The sequence below is a fragment of the Macrobrachium nipponense genome, chromosome 4, assembly GCF_015104395.2.
Source record: "Macrobrachium nipponense isolate FS-2020 chromosome 4, ASM1510439v2, whole genome shotgun sequence".
Classification (NCBI taxonomy): Eukaryota; Metazoa; Arthropoda; class Malacostraca; order Decapoda; family Palaemonidae; genus Macrobrachium; species Macrobrachium nipponense.
In genome coordinates, this window is record NC_061100.1 from 82,890,601 (window position 1) to 82,899,403 (window position 8,803).

Here is an 8,803-nt window from a genome sequence, read left to right on the forward strand (position 1 = left end):
TAAGTAAAGAAGTTTTGTTGCAAATACAGAAATCAATATTTCTACATGAGTAAAGGAAAAAAAATATGAAAATAGAGAACACACAACCAAAATAATTTTTATTCATTTTCATCATCGTCATCATCCAGGTATAGGTCTTCTATATCCTCGTCATCGTTGTCTAAGTTTATAATGATAGGTCCAACAGGCTCTTGAATGTTGTCCATTGACCAATACCCATCCTCAAAGGCTCGAGATCGTTTCACTGCAGACCCCCAAAACACTTTCAGTGGCCAAAAGCTTGGCTTCCTCCAGTCTTGCCTGCAAGTCTGCCCGGGTGAATCGCTGTAAAGATGAACGCACATGACGTTTCATACACGCCCATGCTTGCTCAATGGCATTGAGCTCTGGGTGGGCAGGTGGCAGACGCACCACCTCGTGGCCCCACTCTCGAATTATGTTGTCCACGATGTACTGTGGTTTTGGCCTGTTCTATTGACATATGAGCAACAGCTCAGGTCTTGAGGCACCGTCTGGGGCAGGGATTCGGCGACTCGGAAGCCAGGTAATAAGGTTTGCTTTCTTGGTGGCCGTGGTAGGACACCGACACTCGTCTAATAGCTGGCTGTGATAAGGTGCGTTGTCGAGCACCAACACTGATGGTTCAGGCAGCAATGGTAGAAGCTGCGTTGTTAACCAGTGTATGAACAGCTCGCCTGTCATTTCCCCGTGGTAATCGCCACTTGTACTCTTTGCAGGATAACAAAGGAAAGAGCCTTCAATAAATCCATTTGCTGTGCCAGTTGCTACCACCACGAAGCGCTCTCCCTCGCCAGGTGGTACCTGTCGGCTATGCATGGCACTGGTAGCAGGTCGTGCGGTGTCCACCCAGGCACCCAATCTCTGTTGTGGCTCATTCTGGTGGTGAACCACGTCTCATCGACATATACTATCTCCCTTCCATCTTCTCGATGGCGCTTCAGAGCCCGGAGAGCCCCGATCCGTCGGCAAACCACATCAATGGACTCTTTTGCAAGATACATCTTTCGTTGAGATGTCTTATATCTGAATCCCATATCTTGCAGAAGCCGCCACACCGCTATCTCGGAGGTTGTTTCAGGGATTATGGTGGCTGTCTTCAAATCTGTCATCAGGGTTCTAACAGTAAATACTTGCTTTGCAGCAAATATCTCGTGAACAAACCGACGAATGGCACCCACTGTAAAATTATGAAAGACTTGTGGTATATGAAACACTTCGCCAGCAGACTCATGTGAGATCACTGATCTGTTACGGTGAACAATCTTCCTCACAGAAAGCGACGTGATACCCATGAAATTTGCCACACGGTCGTAGGGCCTGTGTGGACAAAGACCAGTATTTAGCCAGTGAATAAAAATGCATTATATGTTATACTTTGTTTTCTCTATGCACACGTTCATGCAAAGAAATTGATAATATCATAAGTCATAATAATCACATTAATATTCGTCACAGTTATTATCAGTATTGTTGTTATTAATATAATCATCATTATTGTTATTTTTCATACTTCGACATCAAGGAAGAGTATGAGTAGAATATTTAGAGATATATAAATGCTTTACATATATGAACTTAGACATATATAGTACATACATGCACATACACATAATTTATAAATGAAGCTTTATATATAAATGTGTGTGTGTGTAAGTACAGTATATATATATATATATATATATATATATATATATATATATATATATATATATATATATATGTGGAGATCAGTAGCATAGGTAAATTGTTAAATATAGTTGATGAAGCTAGTCAGTGAGATAGTTTGCAGTCAAGAAAAAATCTGTCATCTCTTATTCTTATTGTGGAAATTTAGAAATACATTAATATAAACAAAATATTTTTAGATCTAATTTTTTTCCAAACTCGTCATTCAAGTATGACCCCTGCAAAAACACGCAGCACGAAAGCAGTCTTGCAGCTACGAGGACAATTTGCCAGGTCTGCCATAAGTGAAGCACCAGACAGCAGTCACGTAGAACAGATTGGCTTTGACGTATGAGTGCTCTGCTGTCCTTCTCCTGTTATCGGCGTGTTTACTATTGTGAATGGAAAGTTTACTGGGTATTACGTCTTATGTCATAGTTCACGTCACAACGAGCCTCTCTCTGGGTGCGTCTAAATTTAGCTAAGTTACCCTTTCAATTTCTTATATTTACTCTGGTAAGTGCCTTTATTATTCACATTAGACATTACTGCATATTTTTGCCAATTAGGCTGTGGCTTCAAATACCTATTTCCAAAATGTGACCCATATCCGATGTTTTGGTAGGATTTTATCAACGAAAATCAATTGGACACGGCCCTGAAATGCATAGTAGTTAATTCAAGCAATGTAATAGTTCCTTCTGTGAACTTCAGCCAAAATTCTTGATCACTTACAATTCGTGATTGATATTTTGTTTTACTATTATTCACCACAAGACCCAAGATATACAAAGATCTGATATTTCAGCCAATACAATCTCAAAGTCTCCTCTGATTTACATTGTATGAGAATATCATCTGCATACATGATTACTTGTAAATTTCCATGAAATTCGTAACTTGCAATTTCATCCATTAATATATTAAAAAGCTTAAGGCTGAGCACACCCCCTTGTGGAGTACTAAGTTCAAAACACTTTTCAGTCGATTCGTAACTTAGGAACATAGCAGTTCTATTACTCAAATATTGTGAAATCCACGTCAGTAGCTAGCCTTTTATACCCTTTTCAACGAGACACTCCAGTATCACATCCTTATTGGCTTTATCAAAGACTCCCTCTAAATCTAAAAACATTCTGCAGTTGACATGAGCAGTACTAAGACTTTTTAATATGCAATCAGAGGTACTCTTGTTCTTTAAAAAAACATAAAGATTCGGAGAAAGGAGCCCGTCAACTTTATACAATAGCCTATTTAGAACCATACGTTCCATAGTTTTTTATGGTGTTTAGACCATTCCCTGTGGCATTTTCGTAGCAACTAGTTCCAGCATTTCACTATTTTATCGTTATGATACCTAGGTTTATGATTGCTGACAGAATTAGTCTTTTTTCTGTGGTTTATTAAGTATGGATTCTATTACTGCTAGCAAGTCATGAAGGTAAACATTTTCACTCTCAATACCTAACAGTTTATACTCTTTGTACCAATTACTTTCTCTATGAAATCATCTTTCTGCCTATCGTGTAATACATATCGTTTTCTATTGTTAATAAGTGGAATCTTTTCTAAATATGAACTAATTCTAAGAGCAAAGTGATCAATTGATAAAGTGGTTACAACAGAGAAGTCTGTCTGTACTCCAGGCATATTGAAAAGGATAGCATAATCAAGCCTGCCTCCTCTACCATGTGTTGCTTCACTATTATCAAGTACAGACGAATTTTCAACCGAATCTAAAAATCTATCTAAAATAATTCCATTGTGATTTCGGGAACAACTACCAAGATTAATATGTCTAGCATTTAAATCACTGAGTAATACACACTCATCAGAATAAATGACATCAGGTAGATCCTCAATAGCCAAAGAATCTGCATGTACATAAACATTAACAATATATATTTCTGCATCTTGAAGTGTTACTTTAATAGCCAAACACTCAGTACCATTGACTTTACTAGCATAGCAGTATGATGCTGGAATAGTATTTCTTATGTAAATTGTTAAACCTCTGCAATTCGTGGATTCATCAGTTTGTAATTCAAAATGATTGTAACCGTTAATTTGTAGTGAGGAAACGTTTCTACCTACTTCGTGCAAAGCTATTAAATCTACATTTGTAGACTGAGTACATGCATGCAAATCAGTAATTCGTTTTCTTAAACTATTTATATTCCAGGATATAATATGGAGTTTATGTGCCATTTTGAGTAATACTCTTTCTTAACTTACTTGCAGAATGAAGAATATTCATTTTCAACTCATTGGTTGGACTTTCCATATATTCGGTTATCGAATCAAGAATGTGGGTAAAATCTCCGCCCACATTTTTCACATACTCAGACTTATTAGCCTACAAGCCAGCCTTGCATGCAACTGAGCTTTCACCAGCACCATTATCATATGCCTCTGCAATCTCAATATTTTGAGTCACCCTTTCATTAAGAGCAACCTTCTTATTTTGCAAATATATACTATTCATAGTATTCTTAATACCTAACACGGCCTGTTTAAGTTCTTCAATCTCTCTGCGAAATTCTGAGATAAAGTTATTGTAATGAACTTGGGTTTCCTCACGAGATTTATTCTTGACCAAGCTTTGGTTTTGCTGTTCCACACGATTTTCCCAGAAATTCTCACTAACCACTGGAACCTTAGTATGAATAAAAGCAGAACTATCATTTCATTATTTGTCTTAAGCGAACAATCACTTTTGGGCCAACAATTACAGCATTTTGGTTCGATTATTTCCTTTTCCTTGATTTGTCACCACACACCCTCGACTCGTGGGATTTACCACAAAATCGACAGCGATGCTCATTTATGCACTTCCAGGCCATATGACCCCACTTGCAACACTTATAACACATGACGGGGTTGTCAGTGTACACAGCAACACGTTTATATCCTGGGCTCGATAAATACTCTCTATTAGAGGACCCTTAATAAGAGCAATTAATTGTAGTTTAAGGGCATACTCACTATTAACTTTAACTTTTCTACGCTTTGCCCATATGAATAGCTCGTCAACTAACACATCTTCTGGATCCAAGTAAGTATGGTAGTCAAAAATAATTACCTTTGCAGCGTCTCCCTCATGAATGCAATATGTATCGTTACGGAATTTGCTATCGCAACAATTTCATTGATTGGAAACGACCGGAAACAACCCCCTTACACAGATACATCTCTCAGAATAGTGCAAAACTCTGAGTAATCAACACTAGAGGAAAAGAGTCATCAACTGAACTCAACCACGGAATTATCAGCAAAAATCCTCCTGTGAACACGTCAGGTGCTCGAACTGCAGTATAGAAATGTCTAGTCAGACTTGCAACTTCAGAAAAGCCATGATTCTCAAAAAAAAAATTCTATACTGACACCACACATTCACATTTCACAAAATTATCTCCAATGTTGCCCAAAAAATGTCTCAAAGACATAACTCTCCCATGATACTGCCCAATTATAAAAAACAAACTACGGTAAACAGCAATTCCACAATTATATGCCACCAAAAATAACCCACTGGTGAATATAAAAAAATGTGATATCTCCATAGGGACTCATAATACCACTCTGGTGATAAAAATATTTCCTTCCATTTCATTAATAACCCCATGTGGAATAAAAACAAGTCTCCAAAAAATATTATATCTCCAATTATATCTCCAATTCTCCAGGAAAATAACCCAATGTTATAGAAAAAACTATAAACTCTCTGTTTAGCATAACTGCTGAGAAGGGCAAAAGCTCGGCTAGTAAATAAATTACTCAAGAAATTCTAGAAAAAATATCACCAATGTGCCATAACTCATTACAACAAAACACCAAATTCAAAGTGTCTAAGCAAAGACTTCCCCATATTCACTACGGCACAGGCCACTAGAAACTTAACCAAGTTTCCTATCTCTGGCAAAATTTTACAAACACAATTGTGCAAGCGGCCAACAATTTCCGGAACACAAATATCCAGAGAGAAAACAATTTATTGTGCAAAAAAAACTTACAAAGCACAGCACAACAGGCAACCCGGACGCGGTATGCGTGTAGGGGAAAACCCTCTTGAATGAATGGCAGCCTACATACCTTTTCCACCCTATTGATTACTAGACAAACGTTATTCATCAGGGCTGATATGGTACTCGGGTAGTATTACAAGGTTTAAATACTTACAGGCTGTGGTATTATAAATACCTTTTCCACCCTATTGATTACTAGACAAACGTCATTCATCAAGGCTGATATGGTACTCAGGTAGTATTACAAAATTTAAATACTTATAGATAGCTATATTGGGAAATTACAATATGTTGAATAGGAATTACCCATTAAGTGATTGCACTGTATGATTAATCTTAAGTATTATATAAATTTTATATATATTTTCCAATATAAAAAATAATGATTTGAATGTCTGCTATACAAGATACATATTTTATCAGGTTTCTGTTGAGGTACACAATTGCTACGGAGTAACGTGGTATACTATGGAGTAAATAATGAGCAATGTTTTACTTTATAACACGTTAAAATTTGAAATAATTACTTGATAGTATGAATGACATTCAGATGAGGTCAACACATCAGATTTTATATAAATATTATAAGAACAATTAGATATACAACAGATTTAATGATGTTAACACGAAGCTCCAAAATAGGATGTACTACAATGTAGTTTATGCTCAATATGCTAGTATAGATATTTAACTGAGTGAGTACATTTAGATGAGTCAACATATAAAATTCTAAATAAACGTTATAAAAAAAAATAGACCCATAACAATTTCAATGATGCTAACAGGTAACTGAAAAATAAAATGTATACTACAATTTAGTTACTGCACAATATACAGATAATTATTTTGCTGGTTTGTCCCTGAGTGATGAAATCTTCCACTCTAGCTTGTTAATTTCCAGTTGTAGCTTATTATTCTCCTCTCTTAGTTTTTTGTTCCCTTCTGTCAGTTGCTTAATCTCCTGTTTGTCTTCATCTGTTTGTGGGTTCTTTAATGGTGCCTTTTCCTTTTCTGAGACCAGTTTATCTAGTATTTTACTCTGTTCTACCAGCTGTTCACTTAAGATTTGTAAAGGTGTTCTGAGGCTTTCATTTTCTCTTCTGCCTGCCTCAATATAGTCATTGAGCCTATTATTTAATACCATCAAAGTACTAACCTCTGTTCATGGTCTGGGTGTTGTAGCTTCTGTAGTAGTCCATGCCCTAGGCAGGGGTGGGAAATTTTCCTTACACATTCGACTCCCATTACTGGGAAGAGCATGTCCTACTGGAGGCCCTGAGATGCCTCCCTGTTCTTCCCTGCCAGTTGCTGCACTATGGGTTTCAGAGGCTCGAGCCACTTTAGGGTGCTTAGTGGATTGGCTAGAGTTTGCATTGTGACTGCCTCCACAATTGCAACATAAAGGTGTGATTTCATTCCCAGCATTGATAAGAGCTCGGCATGTGGCTGACTCATGGTTTTGGGCACAAATTCTGATACTAAGGGGATGGGGATAGATTGGAATTATCAGATGGTCTGGGATGTCTCTCTTCCACCACCCTATTATTTCACTATTTGTTCTACTCCATTTATTCCATGCAAGTCCACTCATTCCAGTGTCATATAACTTGGATTAACATCTTGTATGATAACTTTTTTTTTGTCTTTCTTTCCGTTCAGGTTGATATAACACTACTCCCTTATGTCCTATTGTTGTTAGCATTTGTAAAGTTTTTTTTGCACTTACTAGCACTATTAGGCCCTTTTTCCCTGGGCAAGCTTTAATTGAGTGCCCCTTATTATACACTTCAGATATCATTTTCTTTATCTTTTCCATTTCCAGTGTAACCTCGTGGGAAGTAGAGTAGAGTTGACTCCAATGATGTTAAGTTGTCAACATTTGCTATGGAATCGTTATTTGTATTATTAATTGAATCATTCCCATTTTCACTATTCTCTTTAATATAGTTATTTATCACAATTTCACCATTTCTAATCTCGTTAATTTTCTCAGCAATGTTATCCTTCTGCTTTCTTCTCATTTTTTTCCTCTGTGTCTTGGATTCATATTCTTTAAAATTATCATCATTCCCGATTTCCTGGTCATCCGTACTTTCGTCCGAAATTCCGTGAAACTGGTTCAGTTGTTTTGACATATCTTTTGAGGGCTCCCCCATGGTGGTAGAGGGCAGCACGTCATCCTTCACGTGAGGATGGTTGTCAAATTAAGAGAGAATGAAGGTGTGAAAGGTATAGATTTGGCAGGTAGAGAGGGTAGGGAGGAAAGATATTGGGGGAGAAATGGCGAAGGGCGAGGTAAAGTTTAACCAGTGTATCAGAGGTCACTAGTTTAGGGATGGAAGGATGGGATGAGGCACACCTTGGGATTAAAGGTCACTTTTCACTGTCCTCATCTAGGCGATGTTTACTGGCTGCTTTCGACACGATCACTTTGTGTAGCAGCTACACCAGAGAAAAAGAATATGACTGTTTTCACTTACATGACTTCATTTTATCACAATGCGTATCACAGCTGAATATATTCTTCAACACCAATTGATTGTGATATATTTTTCACTTTGAGTTCCCCTATTGTATACCAGATATAAGGGAAATAAGCTTCTTGAGATATCATAGTTGAAAATAAATCACTATCACAGAGCATTATGTCGTCAACAAAGACGGCAGAAAAAAATAAAATTCCACCATGCATGCTATGCGTGTGATATGGTTTTTTACTCCATACAGTTCTGGGATCCACAGGAGTGGCGGGTACGATAAATCCCGGAAATACCTAGCCTGAGAGGTGACCTTGACATGTCTGCCCTCCCTGACAACCAAACAACAACTGCATATCCAGAAAAAAAATGTAGTGCCATTATGTAGACATGCAAAAATGCAAAAATTCTCCCCTAAATCTCATTGCAGCATCAAACAGCTGAAATTATAAACACATTCCCGACCAATGACTCCAAGTCACGAACTGAGATATTCAAAATTCACACAAACTGCTCGGAGAGAAAAATAAATTCAAACTCACCCATGATAAAAAAAACTTATGTCAGCGATGGCTAACGTCTAAAAAGGGAAAAGAAAAATCAATGGCACTGTTA

The 8,803-nt window shown here is 37.3% G+C and overlaps 1 pseudogene; it reads right to left on the reverse strand.

Annotated features, from left to right (window-relative positions):
• Positions 1-370: 370 nt before the first annotated feature.
• LOC135211423 (uncharacterized) lies at positions 371-7,867 on the reverse strand (annotated as a pseudogene).
• Positions 7,868-8,803: the final 936 nt, after the last annotated feature.